Below are 13,484 nucleotides of genomic sequence, written 5' to 3'. Positions count from 1 at the left end.
GGAAAATTTAGCATTAAGCCTCTCCACTTCAAATATTTCTCTAACATAGCAGAATAACATCTGTTCCAAAATACAGAGTCGTTGTTTTTTTTCTAAAAACTACAGAATAATCTCGATGCCAAATTCAGCCAGTAGCAGGATTTGTTCACTCTCTGTTTTTTCACAGTGGAAAACCTCCAACAAGGCGTTCCATTAGAATTTCTTTTTGATCTGAAGGATGTTGATCACCGATCTTCCCAAAGGAGTGAGAAGCATGGGAATTCCACATGGAGAAGAAAATTAAACTCCTCTTTCCTCCTACCCTAAGGCCACTTCCAATTCTTGCCTCTCAGGCCTCAGCACCACTGCTATTTACTTTGCTGGTATTTTTCATATATCCTCAAATATTTTTAATTGTCTCTCTTATCTCCATGGTTTCTACAACTCCACAACCCTGGTTTTATATTGCTTGCACTTGAGAGCAGCTCTGCAAATATCTAAAAAAACCCAAGCAACCAGGACATCTGCCCCTTTACAGACAAGACTCCAGACAGCAAGTCAGATCTAGAGAGGAGGAATGAACCACCCAGAATGGCACAGCATTGTCACTAAAATCCTCATGCTTTTATCTCCACATCATCATTCACGTCCTTCCTCCCTCTTGTTTCTTCACAAACATCCATGAACTTGCCAACTCAAGGAAATAAAAAACCCAAAAAGCAACAAATGGGACAGCAGCAGCCTCATGCTGCTCCAGCTGGGAGAGCATGAACACAAGCAGTGAGCTTGGTGCCCTGCATGTGTTTCTGAATTGTTCAGAGAGAATACCGGGAGCAACAGCAGCTTCAAGGGATAAACTGGAAGGTTACAAACAGAAACAGAAAGGCAGGGAGGAAAAACTGCTTCCTGCTGTTCAGGCATCTTATCCACAACAGAAGATACACGACGACCAAATAGTTTTTTCAGTCAGAGGAAAAAAAAAAAAACAAGGCTCGTTTTACTGGGGGGGATAAAATATCCCCATTTTTGTTCTGATAGTTTCGCTCATCCTGGCCTTGGAGGGACTGGTGGATTGAAACATCACTCTTGGCTCACCACGGACAGAAGAGCTCAGCTCGGAGCCCAGCACTCCGGCTGTGCCTGCAGGGTGGGATGCGGCCCCCGAGCTCGCTCCTGCGCTCGCTGTTCAAGCCTCACAGGTTTGTGTTTACGGGAACCGACGCCGCTCCAAGTCCCCACTCCACGAGGAGCCGTTTAACCACCACACGGAGGGAGCTGCATTTGTCTGAATCTTGCTTCTTCTCCCACCCAGAGGGGTCTGCATCACGTTCCACCTGACTGGAAACGCTGCAGCAATGCCCAGGAACCAGAGCAATGACAAAGCACCGGAGGAACAGACCCCCGTGCTGTGCTCTGCTGCTCAGAGGATGGCTGAGGTGGTTTTTCTTGGTGGAGTGGTTTGGATTTGGTTTTGTTTTAAGATTTTTATGATCTGAAAACTCCAATATACCTTAAAGAAAGGAATGGAATCATTTCCAACACCCAGAATGAAAACTGAAGGTTGAAGTCTCAGATATTTTCTTATGGTAAGTTATTATTAATTCTACCTTCTGCTAGAAAAGACTGTGACACTACTCCCAGTTTTTGTATGAGGAGCTATGATTCATGTGTGTCCAATATTTTCCATTGGTGGGTAACATTTACTTTAAATTAGGTTAATCTTTTTAATTAGCGTGGCTTTCAAAACTAAGTAGGTTAACCTGAATGCTTGAGCCTGTACATAAGATGCCAATTTTCAAGCTTTATCTGGTTCTTATGTCTAAATTGAGCCGTCAAATAGACAAGGTGGACAGCTGCACCTCAAAGCAAGGAATTCAGACCCAGTTTGTGCCAAGCAGTTCCATCAATACAGTCACAGAAGAAAAAATATTTTAATTTTCAGTCAATCTGTCTCAGCAGCAAACTCATTAGGCAAGAAGCAGGCAGAACGCCTCGCCTCACACAGACCTCCTGGAGCTGGTGCAGCTGCAGGAGAAGCAGAGCCCAAATTACACCCATTCCTTTAGTTAGTCACCACAGGACAGCTATTCCACTGGATCCAAACCCACCCCCAGGTGTAAATGGGCAACAGCTCATCCCTCAGTGCACCCAGACTCTGCACCCCCCTGAGGCAGCACACACAGATCAGCTGCGCACCTCTGTGCAGCACAGCCACCTCTGCCTCATCAACGTTCAGCGCTGGGACACGCGCGAGACACTAAAATTACGGCTGGCTCACTTCAGAACGTGACATCATCCACCTGGAGTTACTTTTAGGTTTATTTCTTCTTTGCTCAAATTCATCTATGGCAGAATGCACAGAATTCTGCTACCCTGAAGTGAAGGGGAACACTGAGATTTGCTGTTTGAAGCAGTAAGGTGCCTGTGCAGAGGTGACGGAAGCTCCAGTGGATCAAGTGCCCAAACCTCTGGGACACCCAGCGCCAGGAATTTCTGCATTTAAAGAGCACCCAGCTGAGGCATCAGTGCTTGTTTTCATAAAAATGCAGTGAAGCCAAGAGCAGAAGACATCCAGCCTTCACCAGGAGACGTCTCCTTTCCAGCTCCCAAAGCCCACAGTAACCAAGGCTAATAATGGACCAGCAGTTCCCTACGCTTTTCTCCCCAATGCTACACTAAAAAGCTTGACTTTAAACAGTCCAATCCTCACCACACCGAGCTGTAACATTTGTGTGCTCCCCGTGCCCCTCAAATACAGAATTACTGATGTCAGACGTGGCCATGCACTTGCCCAGGCAAGGCTCAAGGTGATGCCTCCATAGAGCCAGGAATTAAGAGCCTAACACTTGTTTTCCCATGATTCAGAAGTTTTCAGGGGCTGTTACAATGCACCAGGAGGAGCCATGAAAGGCCCAGTGAAAGAATGGATTCAGAAAACTCTTAGCACAGCAAGCCTTGAAAACACACTTATCGCAGCCGTAATTACAAGCCTGAGCGGCCACAGCTGATCCCTGACCTCAAACACTTCTGCACTCCCATTCAGCCTGTTTGCATGAGGGGGGAAAAAAAAAATCTTTACTGAGGCCTTATTAAACAAACATTTCCTTGTTCTCATTTTAAAGGTCCTACTCGCTTCACCTGTCTTACACAGAAAGAGTCAAACCACGACATTACAAAATTAGAGCTTAACCACCTCAAAGTCCTCAGGTCGTTCAGGTTTTCAGAGGTTCTTTTTGCTGGATTGTTTCAGGGAGAGAAATATTTACCTCCTGTTTGACACTGGCAACTCCCCAGTCACTCCCTCCAGGAGCTGCTGAGATTACTTGAGCCAGAAATCCCGACTAGAAATTTTCTCCTGTAATGTCCTGATCAAACTGGGGATTTTGCTGTGTATTTATTTGGTTTATGATACTGTCAGAGAGGTCAAGGTGGTTACTGTGGGGAAAAAAGCTTCCATTTGGCAGGCACTCAAGCAGTGCTTTTCAAAGACCAGGAGTATTCCCTATGCCCAGGGATTTTCCTTTGGGATTGAGTGTGACACAGCCTGGCTATAAATCCTTTAAGGGTGTTTATTTTTTAATTGCACTAACAATGATGCCAGTTGAGGTAGCCAAGTATGAAATTAATACGGATTTAAAAGCTCAAACTTGGCCGGTTTGGGGATGTTTTATTTCAGTCCCTTCTCTTTGATATCAGTCATGGAGGGAGAAGAAAAAAGGCGTTAAAATCTCGTTCTGATTGTGCACAAACAGTGGATGGGACAAACTGAGTTTCAAACTGTAGTAAGAAAGCATCAGGCTGGACTCACACAATGGAATTTTGCTGGCAACCACAAGAAAGCCCTGGGAAAGGTTGCCTGGGAGGTCCCTACCCACAGCCACCACATGCCATGGGTTTGGTTCAATGATTTTGGAACTCTTTGCCAAAGCAGGCCAGTGAGGTTCAAACCTTTGTTCTGTGTCAGGGATGGGACACAAAAGTCATCCCTGGTTTATGAGTTTTATGGCTGGCACAGAAACCTCCCCAGGACCCCAGTTCTGTTCATTGTCCAGCTCTGATTTTATTTAAAAAACCGGAAAAATCGGAATTGTTTTCCCTCGCCTTAAACAAACGCGACAAAAATAATTTGAGCTGCTCAGAAAAACAGTTGTGTGTTTAGCTGTTTGATCCCTAAGTGGAAAAAAAAAGCTAATTACACAACCCATTTAGGCATTTAATGTCCCAGGGCCAAGTCACTCTGTGTCCACAGAAAACATTAATAAACATGGCTTATCTCACTTTATGAAAGTTGCGATTACCATTTTTCAATAACCGCAGCTATCAGCAGCATTTCCCCTCTCCTGCCTCATGAAACCGAACCCAAACAGCAAAACCTCTTGGAATTCAGCTCAAATGCGAATTTATTGGGAACACGGTCCCTTTTTTCGCTCCTGTGTAAGATGTCAGAATTCAGGGCTGCATTTCTCAAAGTGCAGCACATCAGGGCTCAGCTGGGAACAAACGGGAGCAGCCAAGCACATGAGATCAAATAAGCCGAAATGAGAAGTAAATATTCAAGGGTAAAAATAAAAACAACAAAAAAAAAAAGGAACACAAAATAAGCCTGCCTGCTCCTTTTCAGGCTTGTTGCATTTTAAATCTATCTGTAGAGATGGTCCACTTTGCATTTCAGCAACAAAACACACAAGAAATATTTAGGAAGTTTCCTCTGTGGAATAAAAAACATCATAGTACTATGTAGTTACACCCCAAATCCCATATTTTGCATATATGACATTATTATATAATATATATATGCTTTAAGTCATATATGGGTTATTGATATTTAGTTTTTGAAATGCCACCAAGCTGTTGGCTCCCATTCAATCCCAACCAACTGCCTCTTCCTTGTGCTGAAGGCAGACAAAATAATTGTGAATTGGTAGCAAACCCTCAGATTTCAATTCTGAGTGAAAGGGAAGGGATTCCCAGAAAGGAAACAAAATGAGTAAATTTTTCATGCCACAGAGATATAATGGTTACAGTGTAATGTAACATGGAGGTGAGCTTTATGAATTACGTGATAAATTATTTTCAAATGTACATATTCCAACTATATATATTCCAACAAAATATACACATCAGCAGACTTTAATACTTAGTTTGATATGAAAACATGCTGGCAACTCAGCGTAATACAGGAAGGTCGAAATACCAACTTACCCAGTAGGTAGTGCTTGCAATCCCTGTCTGCATAACCAAATTATGAGAGGAATTTTTAAAAGCATTTTTACCACATTAAAGCCACTGCTGACACCACCATGCCAGGCCCTTTCCCTAGAAACTTCCAAAACTGAAAGTGGTTCACCCAGTGTATGCACACAAGATTAGCTCAAGGTTAAGTCTCATGATTTGAACAGTTTTTCAGATGAAAAATATTCAGATTTTTCCCTCAAACCCAAGAAAGAGATCCCATTCCCAGAGGAACCTTAATCTCAGATGAATCCATTTCAGAATCTGCACTACTCAGGCCTAGAAATATTCCAAAGCAAACGGAAAAAAAAAAAAAAAAGGAAATAACAAGAAAAAAAATAAATAAGCAATTTCCCTAAGCATTTCCATAGCTTGCATAAAGACATCAATTACCATAGCTTGTCTTCTAAATTAATGATTCACAGTGATGGATTATTCATGCAAGTCGGCCAGCTGAACGTTATACTTTGACTCTGGGGAGAAAGTATAGCATGTCTTAATTAACTAGATTTTTGTATATGCCAAAAAGATACCCAGGAAAACTTTCTTTCTCTAGTCAACCAGGTAAAATGTGAGCAAACACAATTGATGGCAGTTGAAATATGCAAAAAAACCCTTCCATAGTCCCAGAATCCATATTTAAAGTGAACCAGGAAGAGCACATTGCCTCAAGTGAGCTCTGGAAAATAGATCCAAATTGCCATTTTTGTTGAATGAACTGACTTCAGATCTGCTCCACTTGGGCGTGAAAAAGATGGAAATTTCACATTAACGTGCTGCCTCCTGCCTCTGCACAACCTTGCAAGGCTTCAGGGATGGCACAATTCCTTGTTTCTAAAGGATCTCAAGTCTTTTCCTGACTGAAGCACAACCCAACACTGAAATTTTCTATGACTTGAATGATGGGTTATTATTCCAAATGTTTTCCAAATGAATGCTGCGTTCTAATGGGCTCCTTAAAAATATTTCCTGAAAACATTTATGCGCTGGGCAAGTCCGTTGATGCTGTTTGTTACTTTGATCAGGAGGGTGCAAAACACCCTTTACAATTCCAACAATATCAGGGATTTGCACTTACTGGCTTTCAAAGTGTTCCTCAATCACGGTATTGAAAGATCTACAAAATAAAAATGGGAATGCCATGAGAAATGCTGCAATTTATCCTTCGGGTAAGTAATAGGAACGATCCAGTGTCTGTAAAAATCTATACCAAGCTGCTGTGAGGCAGCAGAGATCACCATGGCCGAGGGATGAAATGCCCAGCTAGCTGCTTACATGGCTCATATAGACTGAGGTTGTTAAAAGTATTAATCACACTCAAACAGAGCTTTATCTTTAATAAATTAACCCCAAAAGCTTCACAGCCATTCAGAGCTTGTAAGAGTAGGAAGAATCTGGTTTCATTTTATATTGGTGAAATGTAGCTTAAGGAAAGATTAAGTGGTTTGTCCACTACCAAAAGATCTAAAAACAAGGAAGTTTTTTTACTTTCTTCCCTTAAAACTATCCTATCCATTGGTGTTACCTTCTCTGAGCTCCTGGGACAGTCCTAGAGCCTCTAAAAGCAAGAAATTCATTTTGTCCTTGCTCTCTCAGTACTTCAGCAATATTTCCAGGGATTCTTCCAAAGCCCTACACCTCCTAAGGAATTAAGTGATAACTCCAGGATAGGATAGTTACACGGATAAGGATTAGGAAAGGATGGTGCGAATCAATTTAATTACTCTCTACCAATGCTGAGTTGACAAACAGTGGGAACGCATTTCCATACCTCCATCTCCACAAGGTAACAAAGATCCTTGTGAGACCCAGCTCCTTGCAGCAATTCTTAGATGCAGGTTTGCACTTCTGCTGCTTTTCTCCCCTTCCAAATACGAGCTGTCCTCGTGTCCTTCTTGGGAAATATGCTTCCATCACTTCAGGAACTTGTTTGCATCGTGACTGAGTGAAAGCTTGTCCCCTTGCAGCTAAAGGGTATTTTGCTGTCACTTCATATATGGGGACCTGCTATGTGTTATGTCAAATCCACCAGTGCAGTGTTCTAATACTGCATGCCTTTTTCCTCCCTCACATTTCTATATGATAAACTACTAATGGCATTTTTCACTTCATGCATATCATCCCCTCAAAATAGATCTACTTACAGTCAATTTGATTCTTACTCACTGTCATGGGTATCTTGTATGCCCTGCTGCTCCACATCCCATGTAATTAAATATTTCTGCTTGCTTTTTTTGTTTTTTTTTTTTTTTTTCCTTAGTATTTGTTTCCCTTGGTATCTCCTCATATATCTAATATCCTGCTTTCTTTAGTGTTTTAACAGAGGCACAGAGGTAGGAAGAGGAGATGGGAACTGTCAGCTACAGATGACACCAAGTGGCTTCTGAGCAAGTGGAGATTCCAAAAGCTCCAAAATAAACCCCCGTGGGGTTTGGTGACACCAGGACGTTCCCTGTGCCTCAGAGGCACAGCAATCACCCCAGGCCAGGGCTAAAGAGACTCCCAGACTTTCACTGTTACCACTTGGGGACAACACATAATCCTGATCTGTCACACTGAAGTCAGCGTTAGTGCAGGATGGAAATGAGATCACAGCAACCACAGAGCAGAGCAGGGCTCAATTAAAGGCTGCAGCTCTAAATCTCCCAGGTTTAATTGCCAACTGCAGGACTGCTGCTCTTCCTAACCCATGGCTCGCTTCTCTCCAGGTTCTCAGAGCCTGCTGGTCTCTTCTCCCCAGCTCCCCAGCAGCAGCTCCCGCAGGAGAGCAGATGTGTGAGGAATCCTGGGACTGGACTAATCACAACCCTTGGCACAGAGAAGAGAAGCTGCTCCACAGCACATGCAGTCATGAAACAAGATCTTGTTTGTCACTCTAGACCAAGGAGGTGTAGCAGGCACATTAAGCATTAATCTAAAACTCTTCTGTCATCTTCAACTCAAACATCAGCTTTATCTGAACCCTCATTTTAGAAGTGTGGAGTCAGCTTCAGTTTTTCCCAATCAAAACCCCACCTTCTGCCTGTAATGTTACTGTGAATAAACAATGGTACTTGAATAAAGAGGTTTTTATTTACCATATGCAATTGCACATGCTTTAAAGATAAACTAGCATTACTACAGTGTTTTAAAAGTCCACATCCAGTTTAATAAGAGACTAGTTTATTCCTCTTTAGCACTTGTAAGAGTCATTAGACATCTTTCGACTCCCACTAATTACTTTGGTTTTGGCAGACATTAGTGTTTCCTCCTCCTGCCTTTTTTTTTTTTTTTTTTTGGAATAAATCTGAAATTAACAAGTCAATAAACTGACATATTTACAGTAAAAATAACTCGGCTCCCCTGTCTTCTTCCTCCCACTTCTCATATCTCTTAGCAGATGAAAAGGTCATCGTTCACCTACGGGCTTTACACACACTCGTGAGGACCTGGGCACTTTCCCTTTGCATCAACCTCAGCTGAAGTTGAGGACCTGATATTACAGAAGCTGTTCCTGTCGTCTTGCGTTTGGATTAATTGCTTTAAATAGTTTAGAAACTGGAGCAAATGCTTCTTTTGAGAAAAAAAAAAAAAAAAGCTATCTGAGAAAGAAAACATGAGTTGCTTCAGTGAACTCCAATTGCTGTGTGAAGTACACAGTCATTAAATGCTCCAGGAACTGCTTTAATTTAAACGCGGGGAAAAAAGAAACCCCAGCATTAGAAAAGGGCAGTTTTGGTGTACCAATTAAAAAATGATGTCTTAAATCTTCAGACCTTTCTTTCCAGCTTACATAAGTGAGATGTATGGGGAAAACTAGGGCAGCAAACATCCCCTCAGCCACAGAGAAAGTCCCCAAACCCTGGTGGCACTTTGCTGCTGTGCCAGGGAAGGAGGCAATCTCCCGTGGCTCAGTGATGTGAGGAGTCCTGACAGGCTGTCTTTGCCAAAGTACCCACGCTCTTCACACCACCCTGACATGCCAGGGGCACTGAAAAACATCACAGTGAAAAGTAGATGTCCAAGTCCTCCAGCTCGCTCCAAACTTCCACAGGAGAATCAAGGACGGAATGGCACTGCTGCTCCAACTGTACCTGATGTAAAATGCAACTGGTGAGCAGAGTTTGCGTTGGGGTTTTTTTTTCTTAATTAAAGGCTTTGTTTTCTGTGGTATCTGAGCAGAATTCTCAGAACTGCAAGAGCAAAACAAAGCCTTTCATGTGTTGTGCAGAAAGTTAAAAAGGAAATGAGAGTTCTCTTTCTGAGATGAGGAAATCCCCCCAAACCTACTGTGCACACAGAAACACTGGTGACAAAAATGGAGGGAAAGAGAAAAGCACAGGAGTTGCAGCTCTTCCGTGGTCTGGGGAGATCACTGATGGCCAACAAGTGCTTGGTTTGTACGTCTGACATCCTCCTGCACATATGGCACAGCTGCAGCTTGGATTCAGACAGAAGAGATCTTTCCAGAAGCAGCAGATTGTCCATCAGGCCTGTCAAGCCATCACGGGGCTGGAACTGTCACACTCACACAGCAGAGCAGGAACAGACAGCATTATTAAGCAATTATTTCTTTAGCTGTAATGATGAAAGACTTCAGGCTGGAAGCACACAAAGTATATAAATTAGTGCAAAGACAGCCAGCCTATAAACTGGAAGTTAGTTGCTTAAAACTAAATACAACCACATTGTTTAAACTTTCTTCTTCTAGACAGCAAATGACTTGTTATTATTGATTCTTCCTGAAAGAAGAGCCTCAAGCTCTGCAAAATTATTCCTCAAGAATTATCGTAACATTCAAAAACGGAACTAAACCAAAAAAAAAAAAATCTTTCACAACCCACGAGGTCAAACCTCATTAACCCAAAAGCCATGCACACATTTAACTCATTAGCTTGTACGAATAAGAAATTTCCTCTTCTCCCATCTCACAGCCACAGCTCAGCTGTGCAATGACTCCAAAAGCTCCAAAAGGACACGGATAACTCACGCAGCTTTTATCCCATTAGCCACGCTCTGCAGTGCTCAGAACCATCAGCTTTGAAGTGTATTAAACAAACCAGAACACGACCTCAGAGCTGATGTTTTAATCACACCACATAAGAACAATTCTTTATCACAGACACTTCATTATGGCCACCAAACGAGACGCTGCTGAGAACTGCCCAAGCCACAAGCAGGCAAGGAACTGTTCTCACAGCATTTTAGAGCTACAGCCCTTCTCCAACATAACCTTTGTAGTGACTGCACTCAGGCATTTACACCAGAAATAAACCCATTCTTAACGGGATCAAGGCATCCCCGCATCCCTGTCATTTCCTACTGCTTTAAATGCCAAGCACAGAGGGAGAACAAGCACCAAAAACTTCACCGTTCTTACTGAGCTCTGGGATTAATTCTTTTGTCTTGAAGTGGCTGCAGCTTTATTTCCAGGACTACTTCTCGAAGAAGTTTACAGAAAATGTGTCCTTCTGTCAATTCAATAATTCAAGACTCAGAAAGCATTTCCTTTCCTCCTGCAGGAATACATGGTATGTTATTCCCCCCCCCCCAAGTTAGTCATGCAGTTCACAAGACCATGATGGGAAGACAATACCCCAAAATTTTTAAGGGATTCCAAATTAAACCACTCTGTTTTTTCATCCATACAATGTATATATGCATAAAGACACATTTATCACTAATTACAGCTGACTATACAGACATCTTTCCCCACCATCTGCCCATTATACCGTATCAGAGATATGCAAGCACATATAAAATAGAGAAAACCAAACATTAACTTGGAAAACCATGCTTACACACCAATTTTTAACGTTATTTTGAACACACAGCTTAATTCAGATAACAACAGCCTGAAAACTGAGTATAGGACAGATGTACCCTATATTAATTCAGCCTGTGCTTTACACAGACAGAATAATGTATTGCCCACACAGAACACAAATTGCTAGAAATTATTTTAAAAGGTATTCAGGCATGCCAACAATGTGTCTTTCACTGATGACGAGCAACCCAAAAAACACATTTGAAATTTTGAGAAGTAAAGCACCAGTCGAAGAAGCCTTTAAAGAAGCGGGGAGTAGTCAGATCTTGCTGTGAAGAATTCTACCAGCACTAACCCATTTTCATTGCTACGTGTTGTGATACAGAAGGTTATAAACTGAACTAAAGCTACACATAAACACAGTATTTACATCAACAGAACAAATTTCAAGAGAGTTATTACAACAACAGTGCTCCTGGAACTGTTCACCCCTGAATATGAAAGGAGATGACTGACACGTTCATGAATAACTTTCATCTCCATGTGAGCAAATCGCTGACAATGGCAGATGAAGAGACAAACTCAAAGCAAATTTAAAAATCCCAACTCAGATTGGGCTAGGGGATGTGAAAATACAGGGCAGACAGTCTCATGAGGTCGAATTTTGGAACTCATGGCTGCCTTAAACAGGCAACTTTACACTTCACGTTCTATTACATCTTCGGCTGCCCTGTGTAATTCTGTAGACAACCCACACCTTAAAAATAAAAACCATCAACCATTCCTGCCCCCTCCCTTCCCTTGGCAATTATTCCTCATCACACTCAACCCAGCCAGAGTAATTCTGAGAAACACAACGGATGTGAAATAACAAAGTGTGAATCTGGTCCGAGCCTCACGGTCCAACCCCAAAACCTCCAACCAAGACCTGACAGAATCTGGAAAAGTAACACAAAATTGATGGAAGATCAAGTTTTAGCAGCTCTACAACTGCAGCTTTGTAGCTTTATTTAAAACATATTAGTTTCACTTAAAGAATAAACGGACATTTGGGCTCAATCTACACGACAACATTTTGGTAAACACCTCTCTCTCCTACACAGAAGGGCGTAATTTTCCATTAGACTAAATCACCAGATCACATCAAAAACGAGGGGAAATTGAAGAATCTGAGCTCAGAGGTGATTAACAGCACAAAACACACACACATTATGCAGGTTTTAAGCAGCCCTTTAACGGCAGGATGCGTAGAGTTTTTGATATGTGACAGATCATCCATCGATCTGATTAAAACAAAACAGGGCGGCGTGGGAAGGAGAAAATTCACATGTGTAGTAACGTGTAACAGCCCAGGTGCCTTTTCTCCTATTTTTTCCCCCACTCAGCCCCCTTGCTCACCCCTAAGGAGGGGATGTGGATGGGTAACACACCTGCACATCATCCCTCTGTTTCCGCAGGCATCCAGCTCTTGCCACCAGCACTGCGAGAAGTTACAGCCAATGCCTGACAAGTTTAAGGCTTTAGCTGCTCGCTCCCACGTTCACTTCGGGGAATTCGTGCGCCTTGACATCAGGTAATAGCGATCAGCGTTTTATAAAAAAAGTGAGCGTGTTAACAGCGACACATCAGAAATGCGAACTCGCACCTCGGACGGAGTTGATGCTTTAATATTTTAATACCAAATTATAATCACTGAGCTCTTCCCGCAACGTAATCCGAAACTCCGAACGTCAAAGCTTGCTAGGAGCAGAATCACCTCGACAAATAACGCACAAGTTTAGTTCTTTTCCTGGCCAACACTCGGGGCGCACAGTCGGGTCTGCGGCGCGCCGAGCGAGCCGCCAGCACGGGGCTGCCACGGGCTCTGGAAGCCCGAGGTGACGGGCTCTGGAAGCCCAGCTGCGGGCTGGGAACAGCCGGAACGGCCGCAGGGACCCGCAGGACACCGCGGGCAGGCTCCGGGGCACGGCACGGCGACACTTTCCTCACCGGAGCACAACTCCGGCTGGAGCGCTCCCGCCAGGGCGCGGGCTGAGGGCGCCGCAGCTCCGCGGGGCCGGGGAGGGAGCGCGTCCGTGCCCCGGCCGCCCGCAGGAGCCGAGCGAGCACCTGGGGGGCTCCTGGGCTTCTGCCTGCCGCTCATCCCACCTCGGGGAGGCAGCTCTGGTCCCCAGCGCCTCCTCTCCCGCCGCAGCCCGTCCCCCCCTCCCTCCCTCCGAACGCCGGCGACCCCCGCACGGGCAGCGGTTCCTCCGCACCGCCGCTCCCCCGGCACGGAGCTCGGCTCGGTATAAGCAACAAGCCGGAGCAGCCCGGTTTATTTGGTCACCCAGCCCCGCGAAGGGACGGGCGCACTCACCGGCACTGCCGCCGCCGCCGCCCCGCCCGCTGCCCGGCGGTGCTGCCGCCGCTCCGCGCTCCGCCGCGGCTGTGCCCTGCTGGGCTGTGCCCGGCTCCTCCGAGCCCCGCTCCGCCCGGGCACTGTCCCCGCCCCGGCCCGGCCCGCCCCGCACAGCGCTCCCGCCCC

The 13,484-nt window shown here is 44.3% G+C and overlaps 1 protein-coding gene across 1 annotated transcript in view; it reads right to left on the bottom strand.

The window, feature by feature from the left end:
• Positions 1-13,420, bottom strand: part of SERPINI1 (serpin family I member 1) — a 43,677-nt gene extending 30,257 nt beyond the window's left edge. Inside the window, exon 1 of the mRNA XM_066193701.1 lies at positions 13,317-13,420. The gene's annotated coding sequence lies outside the window, so the exon portion shown is untranslated. The remainder of the gene's footprint in view (positions 1-13,316) is intronic.
• Positions 13,421-13,484: the final 64 nt, after the last annotated feature.

This window comes from Chamaea fasciata, unplaced genomic scaffold (genome assembly GCF_029207755.1).
Source record: "Chamaea fasciata isolate MVZ Bird 193981 ecotype frontalis unplaced genomic scaffold, bChaFas1.0.hap1 SCAF_11, whole genome shotgun sequence".
NCBI classification, from domain to species: Eukaryota; Metazoa; Chordata; class Aves; order Passeriformes; family Sylviidae; genus Chamaea; species Chamaea fasciata.
This window is presented reverse-complemented; position numbering and strand designations above follow the sequence as displayed.